Here is a 14,894-nt window from a genome sequence, read left to right as displayed (position 1 = left end):
CAAAAGATGGCGCCGGTTTCTGCCTTCTGCCAGCCCAACGGCGAGTGCTCTCTGTGGTAAACAACTCCTAATTTGGTAAAGGCCACGTATCCTTTTAATTCTGCTTGGAGACAACCTATCCTGGTGTGCCACTTGGGATTAGGTGATTGGTAGTTGTAGGCTATATCAAGCCCCGCCTTCCTGGGTTCAGTGCCACTTCCTGTAAATCAAGGTTCCGGAATAAAATGTGAGAAGAAGATTCCTCGGTGTTGCGTCGTTCTTGCTAGTCAAGGGTGGACGCGACATACTATTAAACAGTTTAATGATTATAAACACTGAGTAATAATAGCAAAATAACTTCATAATGCTTCCACAACTATTTATCAATGAACAGTTTACTATTTTCACTTGTAGAGTTTTACATGGAAATGAAGTATATAGCATGCATTTCTTTTTTTATTTTTAAACTTCCATTAAGTTTTAAAATACTTAGCATGCAATGTAGTCTCTTACCTGGGGTTTCACTATAAAACTTATCCCAGAATGCAAAGTCATATTGCTGAAGTCCAAATTCAAAAAACAATGACAGAATCATATTTATCACCCTTTCTGTGAAGGTCATATTCTCTGTTAGTTCACCTATAATACACAGCACAGGGGAACTGGAAGCTGGCCACAGTATTTCTCCAGGGTGTAGCCAATGCTAAATCTCAGGGTGTTCACAAATGGGACTTGAAGCACCTCAGCCACCAGCTCTCCACAGGGAACCACAGGATCTATAACCATTACATTGTATTTTGTGTCTTGGAGCTCATTCATGAATGTCTGGTTGTACAATACACTCCAACAGATATTTTGAAATATTGAAGTCAGATGGAAAAAGAATTCCTGAAAATTTGTTGCTCCTCTCCAAACTGGCAAGTTTGGAATGACATTCACAGCTAGGTTCACTAGTTCATTTATATGAATTTTGGAAGCTTCTTCCCCATTGGACAGACAGATGTTCTCAAAGTGAAGTGCAGAATGTTTATTCTGATCTATCATGATAGTGGGATATTTCAGGACTGTCACCTCATGTACTCTATCCACAAGCTCTTCAAGGATTCAGTCAGTGAGTGACTCATATCACAGGGCCACACAAGGACTTTGCCACACAAGACATAGCCATCACAGCAAAGCTGCACCACAAAAACTGCCATGACCCACTTCTCAGATGCCGTGACGTGCCCTTCCATCCTGTTCTGCAAAGATTGAGTGTTTACTCAATTGACCAACAATTTAGCTATATCATAAATCAAATATTAACTTCCAAAGTTACAAAACACACAGGTCAAGGGATTTCTGTAACAGTGCCAATAGCACATTGTTCTGTTGAAGAGAGATGTACTTATGAAGAACTTGATTGAGTTGTTTAACAGTTGTAATTTCAGTTTTTATAAACATGGGAGGAATGCAATATTTTAAAATTAATAGTGTAATTGTAGCAGGTATAGCAGCTAAGTGACAGCTTAATGCTAGATGAAGACTAGATGAAGACTTGGCTTAGGGCAGGTGAATAATACACACACACACACACAGACACAGACACAGACACACACACAGACACACACACACACACACACACACACACACACACACACACACACACACACCACATAGGATTTTTGAATCAGGATGACTAGAGCATAGAGCTTTCAGTTCATTGTATGGGCCATGGAGTTTGCAGGAATAAGCCAAGTTTCAGCAGGAGACTTTGGTGTTCCTTTTAAATCTCTATGAAAATGTATCAGGGAGAATACAGTCTTGGTCTTTGGCTGTAACTATAGGGTTTGAACTGTTATGGTGGATGAAAAGTGAGAGTTGTTCAAAAATTTAAAAACAGGGTTCCATCTCAGTTCATAACCCGAGGAATCAGAATGAGGGGATGTCTCTAGCAAAGACATGAAAGGAAAGTGGGAATAGCAATAGACTGGCCAGGGGAAGGGAAGAATGTGCTAATAATTCATAATCACACAAACATGTTTTTTTTTTAATTCTTTGGATGTTTTGCTTTGCCAACAAAAATTCCTAGATCATGTTCATGTAAAATACCAAAGTAAAATGAACAGCAAAGTCAAGGAATTCTATGAATTTGCACAGAAATTTCACAAAGAAAGCACTCCCCAAAAGTTCAGAAACAGCAATTTCCAATGTATGAGAGGGCTAACAAGTGCTCTAAGAAAATATTAACATTATTATCTTAGAAAGCAAAATCCTTTGAAATAAAATGAATACCACACAGTTAATAAAAATCACATAGTGTGACAAGTTTTGTGATAGGATATATTTGAAGAAAAGTGGAAGGGAAAGAGCTACACAATACAAATTAAACATTTTTTTCCATTGGCATCCAGATATAGGTGTTTTAAAAAAATTCCGAGTTGTATGGTTTTGTGAAAATAGTGTCTAGATCTCTCTAAGCATAGAATTCATTTAAATAAATTTAAATGTGCATATGTTGTGGCTCTTTCAATAGGATCAGACTCCATAGGCTGGTGGAACTGTTTGGGAGGGATGAGGTATGGCTTTGAAGGAGAAGTAGTGTCACAGGACTTGAGGTTTTAAAAGCAATCCTGAGTTAGCTGTCTCTCTGCCCTCTGGTTGTTGTCTTAAGGTTTCAGAGCTCTGCTACCTCTCTAGCACCATGCCTGTCTGCCTGTTGCCATTATGGTCATAAAATCTCCCTCTGAAATGGTAGTCCATCCCTCAAGAAACTCTTGCATTAGTTGCCTTGGTCATGAAGTCTCACTATAGCAAATAAAAATATAACTCAAATAGATGTGAAGTTCAAAATCTGTCAATCAGCTGCTATCCAATTAAAAAGAACAGTTTAGTCCAAGAGGTGGGGTTTACATTAGGGATGGACAAGACTGGGGATAAGAGGTGGAGCCAGAAAGATCATGGTCATTTTTCTGATCAGGGAAGCAGGTGGTGGCTGAGTGCTTGGCCGGGAGCTTGGATTTGTCTGAGCTTTTCTTTTTCCTTTAATATTTATGCACTGGATTTGTGAAATAATAAATGGTAAAAAAGAATCATTTTCATCTGGTTCCCTATGTGTGGCCTAGTTCAACCATGCAAAGATGTGCAATTTTGAGACAACAGAGAGTCCCTGGACACATACCTCACCCTTTCCCCATCTCTATTCTGACATGGCTTCCTGATACCCTGCTTTCTCTGGCACAGACTCCTGGTCCACTGGTACCCCCGAAGTCCAATTCTTCTCAGCATAGGCAAGTCAGGGAGCAGAATCCTGTGCAGTGTGGGGGGAGCAGAGTCCAGTGCAGTGTGTGTGGTAGCATAGTCCAGTGCAGTGTGTGGGGGAGCAGAATCCAGTACAGTGTGGGGGGAGCAGAATCCAGTACAGTGTGTGGGGGAGCATAGTCCAGTACAGTGTGTGGGGGAGCAGAATCCAGTACAGTGTGGGGGGGAGCGTAGTCCAGTGCAGTTTGTGGGGGTGCAGAGTCCAGTGCAGTGTGTGGGGTGCAGAGTCCAGTGCACTGTGTGGGGTGCAGAGTCCGGTGCAGTGTGTGTGGGAGCATAGTCCAGTGCAGTGTGTGGGGGAGCATAGTCCAGTACAGTGTGTGGGGATGCAGAATTCTGCGCAGTGTGTGGGGGTGCAGAGTCCAGTGCAGTGTGTGGGGTGCAGAGTCCAGTGCAGTGTGTGGGGGAGCAGAGTCCTGTGCAGTGTGTGGAGGAGCAGAATCCTGTGCAGTGTGTGGGGTGCAGAGTCCAGTGCAGTATGTGGGGAAGCAGAGTCCAGTGCAGTGTGTGGGGTGCAGAGTCCAGTGCAGTGTGTGGGGGTGCAGAGTCCAGTGCAGTGTGTGGGGAAGCAGAGTCCTGTGCAGTGTATGGGGGTGCAAGGTCCAGTGCAGTGTGCTGCTATCCTCCCAAGAAAATTCTACTCAATGCTGGCAAGTCCTAGAGCAGAAGCTTTTACTTGTAGAGTTTTACCTGGACAACAAAAACTTTAAAATAATATTTAACAGCTAGCTTATCTTCAATCCTAATTTTTTTATCTAGTGTTTCACTGTAAAACCCACAGATATACACTGAACTGAACTCTGTAACCTAGTTGCAGAGAGGGAGGAGTGAAGATCAATGTGGTCGGTACCTGGCTGGTGAAACCCACAGAAACAGCTGGCCTGTACAAGGGGGAGCACATGGACCCTAGACTGCTGTCTGGAAGGCCAGCACAGGACTGAATCAGACCCCTGAACATGGATGTCAATGAGGAGGTCTCCACACTCTGGGGTGGGGGGGTTGGTAGTGGATTAGTATTTTTCCCTGGTGTAAGAAGGGACTTTGAGAGCCCATCCCAGGTGAAGGGATGCACTCGGGGCCTGGACACATGGTCCCATCCCAAAATGATGTGGTGGACTTTGAGGAGCCCCCATCGAGGCTGGGGGCTACCCTGCCTGGGGAGTGGAGGGTGGATTTGGTGGGGGCTAGATGGTGAGGAAGGGGGAATAGTGGGGGGAGGGGAGGGAGTGGGAGAAGGGATTGACATGTGAAGCAAACTTGTTCCTAATTTGAACTAATCAAAACATTACAAAAATAAAAAAATTAAAAAACACTTGTGTGTGGGGGGAATAAAAAAATAAAAAGGCTAGTGGAACTTAGCACATATTTTATCATAACTAGAAAGGAAGGAAAGAAAGAGCAGGCCCTTGTCTCTATTGTATAACAACTCATAGCAATCAACCCTAATCAAAATATAGTCTATCCTCTAAATAATTCTGAACTTTAAATATAGTTACTTCCATAGACGAAAGAAAGAATTGTTATAAGCCTTTGTAAAATATGTTAACATGTATAGGATCAGTGAACCCAAACCATAAAGTCTTATCTCCATAGAGTTAGAAAACATTCATGAAATCATAATGGGTTTTTTGAAAGGGCCTGAAACATTTATTATTTTTTTATTGTTTAACCTGAGGGATGTATATAATTGAGACCTCACATATAACAATCTAGAGTTTTCAGTAGTGTTTGGTATTATATCTGATTTTCAAGGATATATTTTAATTTGTTAACCCTCACTACTATCATAACTTTAATGAAAAAACAGACTCATGTATTTCATTTATACTCAATTAGTGATTAAATACAATATACTTGGGTATATATGTTCAGTTCAGTTCCCAAGTTAACAAAATGAATAACTAGATACTTTCGGTGTCCTTTAAATTCTTAGTGGAGGTGGTGATCTTTAGTATATATTTTGGTTGATCTTGTGTGGTATTAGTCACTTAGAAATTAACTCTCTACAATTAGATGAGGAGCATTAAATGGGATACATAGGGTGGTGATGATACACAGCTGAGGAGATATTATTCAAATGTTACTCAATTTTGACTCCCAAATCTAGAAAGCCCCTGAATTTAAACTTCTATATATGCACAGTACCTGGAGTTAATATCGGGCTGTTACCTGTGTGTAAAAACTAGATACTCCAGCTTGACACGATGCAAAATGTTCTCCAAATTTTATCACAAAATCTAAGATAAAATATACAATATAGATTTAGATAAATTAGGAATACATACTTTTTTGAGACAGAGTTTAACTGTGTTGCCCAGGCTACCCTTGAACACAAAATCGTTCTGACTCAGTTTTCTAATTTTTCAGGATTAATTCTCATGGTAATGATATCATCCTCCATAATTTACTTTTTTCAGAGGCCTTCACAAACATGACTCTTAAAATCTAAGTTTTGCACATCAGTTTTGAAAATGGTAATAATTGTAATTTAACAGCATTCAGCTCTCCTGTATTTATCTTAAAATTATCATCATGAAGCACAATTAGAGGCACTTCTTCCTCTGTTTCCTCCTCATAGGAATGGTTTGCAACATGTGCTAAAATTCGTTTTTAACAATTCAATTAGTGATAACCTAAGAAGTAATATTTCTAGATTTGGTTCAGAGCTCTCTGAGTTATTATATATACTAGAGGTGCACAACAGTACATTCTGTGAACACACACATGGTAGAAAGAGTACACACTCAAGCAACTACATACACCTCTGTCTTCAGGGTGACTTTTTCTCTGTACATAGTAAAAAACAATCTGCCCTCTTGGCAAACTCCCACAGCAAGCTGTAACATTAAATATAACCCTCATACCATGCATTACATTGCTAGACTCATTCATCTAGGAAACTGGGACTCAATGTCCTGTAATCCACACTCCTCATCCCACTCCACCTCCCACATCCCCAACCACTTAGCCCTTCTGTCCCTCAGTATTTCATGTTTTTATATTTCACATATAAGTGTTATTATGTGCTTTTTTTGTGCCTGGCTTATACTATTTTCCATATCCATCCATGGTGTCCCAAATGGCAGGGCTTACTAAGCCTGGGTGGCATTCTCTTGTGTGCATATACACATATCTTAATATCTTAATATCTTCAAGGAAAACAAATGACCTGGGAAAATGGAAGTGGGCATGCTTTGCTTATACTAATGCATAGAATCATTTTAAAGACTTCTTAGAAGCTACTAAAAGAACAGGAAATGCAGTAATTTTCTTTCTAATAAGAATTTTCTTTGTAATTTCATGATTTTAGGGATCCTGTGTTTCCTGGGCAATAGACATGCTTATAGAGATTTGAAAATAAATTTGGTGTAAAAGTGGATAATTATCAACTAGATTCCCCAGTTATTCAAGTGAACCTGAAGGTTTGCTTTTCAAAAGTGCACAGTGTTTATATGGGGTATTTTGGCTCTCCTGGGTAAATAAAGGAAGGATGCTTTATATTAAACAATGGCTGTATCAAAGATCTTCTTCTGTGATCAGTCAAAGATGAAAATGCAATGAAACACGAACTGAAAGCCTTCATTTGCTTTGAGGAACCAGCCTAACTCCATTTCAGCCTCAACTACATCTTATAGCAAAGATGAACTAGGCTCATTCCTGTTTATGATTAAACCTCTGTTTCTCAGGATAGGGCTATGCCCACCTGCAACCTTAGCTACAATTGGTTCTATATACCTGTTCCAGGAATGTCAATTGTGACTTTGTCTCAAAAAGTTGTTTGGAACCATTTGCAACCCTAGCTCTGTTTCAAAAGGGCTGTTATGGGCTGCCTTTTATGAATACCTATTCTTATGACCACCTTGCAATCATGTCTTTGTTTCAGGAGGTCATTAACACTAACTTGTTTGTTCTTCTGTAACCCTGCCTATTTTGCGTGCCAAATCTCCCATTTGGAAACCCTCTCTCCCCGAGCTATAAAAGCTTTGTCTTCCTCACATCTAATGCTGACCTCTGAACTGCAACTTAGGGAGAGGCAGCCCATGTACACAAATAAAAAAGCTTGATATAATTGCTTGTTTTAATTAATTTGGTCATGATGATTTGGGTCAGTGGTCTTTCTCCTCACATTTTGGGGATTAGCAGATTGTATCCATGTAGCTTCATCATGTCACACTTACCTTGGTAACACGGGGCCATCCTTTTACTCAGTCCTGTGCGTAAATCAGAAGACATCCCGTAGCAAACACCAGTGGGTAGTTTATTTTCTTTCCTCATATAAAATATATTTTTTTCACCTATGCCCACAAGTCTGGGTAAAACAGAAGTAAAACAAATATGTGAAAGTCACTCCTAGAATGTCTGATTCCAGGACCTTGATCAGTGGACTCATTTCAATACCTACCACAATTGATCCATTTTCACCGGGCTGTCTGGAGAGTGTTACCCCCAACCACTGGTTATCTCTCTCTTCCAAGCATCTTTCCACAGGGCTCTCCACAGGGCCCATCTGCAGCATTTGGGAATACGCTTGTCATCAGTTTTGTTGAAAACAACGTTATTCTAAAAGAATAGAGTAGTTAAAGCCAGGCCCTTATTTCCAGGGTTTCTCTTCAGCCAGTTTTGTCTCATCTTATATTCAGGGTACAATTTAGTGGGAAAGTGAGTCACTCTTTGACAACATAGCTGTTCTTCATGCAGGCTGAGGGTTCTTTGATGAGTGGCTTCTGAGGGATGAAGATGTGGCTACAGTGATACAGAAGATAATGAACTAACGTGAGCAAGACGAAGAAGATGCATTTGATCCAGAGTCCAAGGCTGATCTTTGGGAAAGAATTTTTGCTTTTGCTTCACCAATTTATCAATATAAGCAACACCACCAAAGCACTTTCAAAAATGCCCTCAGCAATAAAGTACAGTTTATTGGAGCTGGATGGTGACAACTGAGTGTGTAGAAAGTGGAACATATAATTAGCACATTAATAACTCATAGCATTTGCAACAAAATGCCCTGTGTTTTAGAATTAGTGGAATGACTAGTGTTTTCAACAAAGATAAAGGTATTTTAAATCAAATGGTGTCAGTGGTAAATAGAAGACATCAATAGGCACACTTTGGCAAATGTATAAATTGCAAAAAGCCCAACATAAAGCAAATACTTAAGTGGGACACAGTCCTGCTACACTTTACTGTTGAGCTGGAGTCCCAGTAAAAATCTGTGTTAAAGTGATTTCAAATCATTTATTGGAGGAAGAATAGGATAACTCATAGATTCTTTTTGATATCTTTACATCTTATCCTCTTTTAGTCAACATTTGAATATTCTGTGCTCGGTTCCAACAGCAGATAAATATATTAGCAGCAACTAGATGAGATAAGTATGCAGGAACCTGGATATCTTTGAACACTGGCAACCAATTTTTTAAACGATTATTGCAAAATTTCCCACACTGGTCTTTGTATCATAAGGTACCTGCTTACCCCTTTAACCTTAACCCTATGTACAATTTCCTTGGGAACCTCACAATGCCTACATCAATAAGACAATATATTTCAAATGACAAAAAAGAAATAATTGCAGTGGGAATCATCCCATATATATCACACATGAGATTCCAAATGGGTCTGCTAGGTCCTCTAACATAAAGTAATGATAAAAATGCTCAATTATTAGTAGGATCTGTGCTAGATTTCTCAGAATTTAATAAAAGACAACATTTGAATAGCAAAGGTTTAAAAACGTATTTTTCTGTCAATTGGCAAAAAGCTAAGGAAGTAGAAACATGTTATACTTGTTCCTTCTATAACCAACTCCTTTAACAGCAGAAAGGTATGCATAGAAATAAAATTTGGCAAGTGGATACCTTTCTTTTTTGCAGAATTTGGAAAATTAAGATATGTATACCATGCAATACACACATTTTCAGGATTTCAATGGGCAACTGTTTTGAGCTGTGAAAGGGCTGATTCTTTCACACACCTTTTAGAAATAACAGTTAATTATGGCTATACCTGTGCAAATAAAAACCGACAATGCTCCGTCATATGTCTCAAGTGAATTGGAATAGTTTTTAAAAATATAGTAACATAAAGCATATTACAGCTATACAATGCAATCATAAAGGACAAATAGTTATTGAGAGATCTAACCAAACCTTAAAAGGAATGCTGTATAAACAAGCAGTGGTTGCCAAGACCCCCAAAACAGATTGCATAATGCCCTATTAATCTTGAATTCTCCTAATGCTAACGAGAAAGGAACAACAGATATGGAAAGACATTGGACAACAGAAAAAACTTCTGATCTAAATCAGCTGATGTACTTCAAGGGTGTGTTGAACACAGAATAGAAACCAGGATATATGCTACATTGGGGAATGGGTTTCACTTTTGTTTCTACAGGAGAAGAAAAGTTATGGATAACATCAAAGCTAATCAAGATTTGAACAGGAGAAGCATCTTGATGAAGAGTGCTCATAGCTCATCTACCAAGGTAAATTCCACAAGTTGTAAGGAAACCTGGCAAAAGTTGGGGCAGGGATCTGGTCTTGTTTTTGCATAAAAAATACCCATATTCAAGAAACCAAAAGACATTGGACATCTAGATGCCTAAAGAAGAAAGGATAGCTATCCAGAAAGGATCACCAAGAAAAGAAGAATCTAACTTATGGTACCAGTATCTAATACAGGGTAAAATCTCACTACATAAACACCTATATTTCCTTACTTCCCAGTGTAGTGGTAGTCATGATTCACTTAAAAATCAAAGCTGGCTTTGGAGTTAGACTGTGGTTCATTCCTTTAAATCCAAGCATGCTGTTAAAAGAAAAATTCAGAGTTCCTGTCTCATATCAGACAAGCCGATTGGTGTGAGACAGAAGAAAACTGATTTCTGAACCATGGAAGCATGAGAGACTAGGAAGCCCAGTACAGCTCATTTCAGTGCATTTAGAACCCTTTTAAAACTTTTTCATGTCTTATGTGGATCCATACCAGAAGGTGGGCACCATATTTAGGTGGAGTTTTCTTGTCCCACAGAGTCTCTCAAATAATCACTCAGAGACTTATATTAACTACAAATGCTTAACCAATCGCTCAGGCTTAGTATTCATTAGCTCTTACAACTTAAATCAACCCATATTTCATAATCTATGTATTGTCATATGTCTCATGGCTTGACACTTCATCTTGTAAATATCTGGCTCCCTTGGTGGCTCACTTGTGTCTCTCTCGACTCCCTGACTCTGCCCTTCTTCTTTCTCTGCATCAGGCTGTCTTGCCCAATCTCTTTTTGCCCTGCTATTGGCCAGTCAGGGCTTTTTTTATTCACAATGAACATAATCCACAGCAATAATCCAATACATTCCTTAGCTCATCTTGCCACAACTGAGTAGAATTACTAATTTGGTTTTTCTTCAATACCCTTCTGATCTTAAAAGACATTTGTTCTCATGGTACTAGGAAAAATCATCCATGTAATTGTAGCTCAAAGTGGAACAGATACAGATAAAATCAAAGATTATTCTAGGAGAATTGTTAGTGTGCCTGTTTCTATATGTGATGTAAATGCTACTGAGACTAAGCTGCTGGTCTATAAACAACTTTCTTTTATAAGGAGAGTGTCATTACATTTGAGAGAGGGGGGGGAAGAGAGAGAGAAGGTGTTCTTTCCTCACTAGACTCTGATTGGCAGGGAAAGTAGAAAAAAGGGAAGCAGAGGTAGAGATGTTGTTGTGTGGCTTATTAGAGTCAGTGGGGAACAAGCAAAATTCTTCCCTTCTTCATTAGTATGTCCATTCATATTGTCATGGTTTCAGGCTTGCATATGCAGGAAACTCTGTATGATGTAATAATGATTCTCATGGCAGGAAAGCACAGACAGCTTGGGGTTAATACACAATGACAGCTATTTATGTCTATAATTAAAATGACAGAGAAGTGAGGTGTGAAAAGTGTATGTGCCAAGGAAGCCAAGTATGTGGATTACTTCAATGAAGTAAGTTTATTATTACAGTAATTATTCTTAACTAATCCAAGATACTCCCAGGAGAAATTTATAATTTGAATGCTTAGTCATCTGTTGAAAATCTCTACTGCTTCTCAATCTTATTACAATGATCAAAGTTTATCAATATTTTCTGTGTGGACAGGTCGTATTCAAGCTGCAGCACTCAACACTGGAAATATGATTCTAGTGATAGAGACAGGAATTGTTGTTGTCTTAAAGTTACTTTCGTGTGTTTCATAACAGAACCCTGGATCTTAGCAGAGTGGATATCATAGTGGAAATACCACTTAGGCCTTGGAACCCAGCACATAAACAGCAATACCTGAGAAACAATAAGAAACAAACAAACAAACAAAAAAAAAAAAAACAAGGACAAAGGCCTAATCCACCAAAAGCCTACAGTTCGGGGAAAGTCCCTAAATGTACTAACTTTGCCTTTTGGCTTCTGTAGTTCCACTAACTAACTAACTGAGGTGTATTAACACAAGATGTGGCTTTTGTGCTTCAAAATTCAGCCTGGGAAATGATTGGAAATTCAATAGGGCCCCAAACACCCAGTTTGTTGTTCAGCTAGTGAATGAAAGCTTACTATTGGCTTGAACCCATGTCCTAGTATTCTTCTTTGGTGGGTACCTCACAATATTTTCACAAGTACTGGGTGTATTTTCTCCTGAATATAATTATTTCAGGACACTATGAAAACATTCTACTCAGACTTATCATTTACAATGTTATTGCTTATTATTAATATGTATAAATACATGTATATACTTTTGAAGTTTGTATTGATTTACATGTCTCTGTGTGCATGTACACACAAGTATGCATATACTTATGGCAGTCAGAAGGGTGTGAAAGAACCCCAGGGCAGGAGGTTTAGGCAGTTTTTAGCTGACCAACACAGGTGCTTAGACTCAAACTCTGGTCCTCTGCAAAAGAAACAAGTGATCTTAGCCAGAACCATCCATTCAGCTCTCACAATGTACTTTCAAAGGAAAAGGGTGTTTATCTACTTTAGAATTATTTATCATTATTTTTTTACAAAATTCTTTCATGTTATCTTGGACTCTTTTCATTGAGCATAATTTTTCTTTGATCATGAGATATGTAAGATATAGTTGAAATTAAAATTACCGTGTATTGCCATCTCTTAGCCTCTTTATTCCTTTATATATTGTCTAAGTTTGTAAAAGTCTTCCAGTCTTGCCACCTAAATCACTCTTTGATGGCAAGAAGTGAAGAAATTCTGACTTTTAGGTTATTGCTGTTGGAATTCAGAATTTTAGTAAAAGATCCCAGAAGTATGTATTCCAATTTACTTGTTTTGATGTAATGTTCAGTGGTCTTATGCAACTGTGTATATGTCACACCTTTTGGTCTAGTATCAGTTTAATATCCATGTAGAATGCACTGTGTACAGCTCTCATGGAAAGATCCTTGTCTCAGCTCTCTTTGTCTTTACAGGGAATACTTAAACCACAATGACAGATGTCTATTAGCAATTCACAGATGGAGATTTGGCCTTGGTTTAAGCACTTTTCAAAGCTTTTGGTAAAATGTGTTTGAAATTGAAATTTTTTCATATGCCCAAGTTCCAACCTTAACATTTTAAAATCCAGTTGTTTTCTACATAACCTTATCTTATATTGCCTATTTTCCACTCATGTTTTTGTTACTTTGCTCTTACTAGAATACAATCTGACACAATTAGTTTATAAGGAGACAGCATTTATTTGGATATCATGGAGAGAATGTTTGTTATGGAAGATACCACATATTTTAACCACAGAACACAGAGAAATCAGGTTGGTGCTGATCAGTGAAACCTGTGAGCTATAACAACAACCAGCCTGAAAGATATATCCAGTGATACATAGTAGCATGAATGCACAGGGAGTAATCATCATTTTATGATTAGGTGTGAGGCTTGTTACAAAATATGAAACTGTATCTAGCACCATTATTGGGTTAAGAACCTATGGTTAAATAGATCATAGACCCTAGGAGAGAATCTACTATCTACTACTATTACTCAGCTAATTGGACATAGTAGTAAACTAATTCCTAATGATTTATCATTATGACCCTAGATTAAGACATTTTCTTGGAGAAACCTCTGTTTATAGTAAATAATCAAAACAGAGACCTACAACTGGACAAGGTTCAGAAAATAAGAGACGTTAGAATATCAGCCCCAAATGAAACACATATCCTGACCCTTCCCACCAATGGCTCAAGGATCATTGTGGAAGAAGTGATAGAAAGAGTATAAAGCAATGGGTGAGTACAAGGAAATGGTGTCTTAAGGTCACAGCAGGACAGTTGCACATACAAACTCAGAGAAGTTGTGATACCATGCACAAGACTTTTGAAAAACACAGACCAAATTCAGCACAGATAAGGTTTGGGGCATGATTCCATTCCTAACCAAGGAACTATTGGCAATTCTTAGCTACTGGGAGGGGAAGGGTCAGTTTTCTCTAGAAGTGTGGCCCCTTAGAATTCAACCATGTTCTAATATACAGACACACGACTAAGAATATTTGTGTAGTGCATGGGCATAGTAGAAGTGGCAACCCAGAAAGTTGGATTGAAAGGACAGGGGTTGGTCTAGGAAAATTTGGGGGATGGAGGTTGAATATAATCAAAACATGTTTCAAAATTCTCAAAGAACTAACAAACCAAACAAAATAAATATGCATGTTTCTATAGTCATTTTCAAAATCATTTTCTTTTAGTTTCAATTACCACACTCTATAAGGACAGGTAGTGAATATCTTGCAGACAAATTAGATGTGACAAGTTGTTTCTGAAATGTTTTGTCTCAGGAAAAACAAATCAGGTATCAAAGCTGTTACCAGAATGAACAGGATTGCCTGATAATAGGCTTTTCTTTTTTCTTTCCAGTTTGAACAAACTTCGAGCAACATTTTAAAAAGGCAACATTTTGTTATAATGAATGTCACAGTCATCACATTGGCCATCAGGATCTAAAACACATCTAGAGTGGTATTGAAACTAGCTGAGAATATGTTTTGTCATCTGAAGGTACATAGCAGCTCCTTTGTTGCTCATGACAAACTCCATCCAGAAGATCACTACGTCCTGGCGCTTTACTGGATGACAATGGCGGATTCTTAATAATATCATAGCATTCTATTCATATCTGAAAAGAAAAAATAGAGATACTTACACAGAGGGAAATTAATTTGCAGTACCCCAAATCAATATAAAAAATTAAAAGTAACCAACAGGTGATTAAAAATAAATGCTACAGTAAATTAATGGTTGTAGATTCTCCTCCAATACTCATGACCTCACTAGCTGAGTTGTTAGCTAGATTTTCAGTCCCATCCTGGTTTCCCTCTTGATATCCATATAACTACTGACAAATTCAGTCTTCACTCCTCATCAGGGAAATTTCTCTTTGCAACAGACAGGACACTATCAAAAACCACAACCAGTGAAACTGCAGAGTTGTGGAGCCCAGTCCCAGTGAATACATCAACAAAATACTCCTGCAACTAAAGCTCAGGAAACATTGTAGAGAAGGGAGCATAAGGGCTGTAAAAGACTGAGAATCAGGGAGTTTGTTGTGAAGATTGTGTCT

The 14,894-nt window shown here is 38.4% G+C and overlaps 1 pseudogene; it reads right to left on the bottom strand.

Moving 5' to 3' along the window:
• The window catches only part of LOC118239694, a 2,692-nt pseudogene extending 1,478 nt beyond the window's left edge, over window positions 1–1,214 (bottom strand).
• Window positions 1,215–14,894: the final 13,680 nt, after the last annotated feature.

The sequence above is a fragment of the Cricetulus griseus genome, assembly GCF_003668045.3.
Source record: "Cricetulus griseus strain 17A/GY chromosome 1 unlocalized genomic scaffold, alternate assembly CriGri-PICRH-1.0 chr1_1, whole genome shotgun sequence".
Taxonomy (NCBI): Eukaryota; Metazoa; Chordata; class Mammalia; order Rodentia; family Cricetidae; genus Cricetulus; species Cricetulus griseus.
The sequence above is the reverse complement of the archived record's forward strand: the minus strand, read 5'-3'. Positions and strand labels throughout refer to the sequence as shown.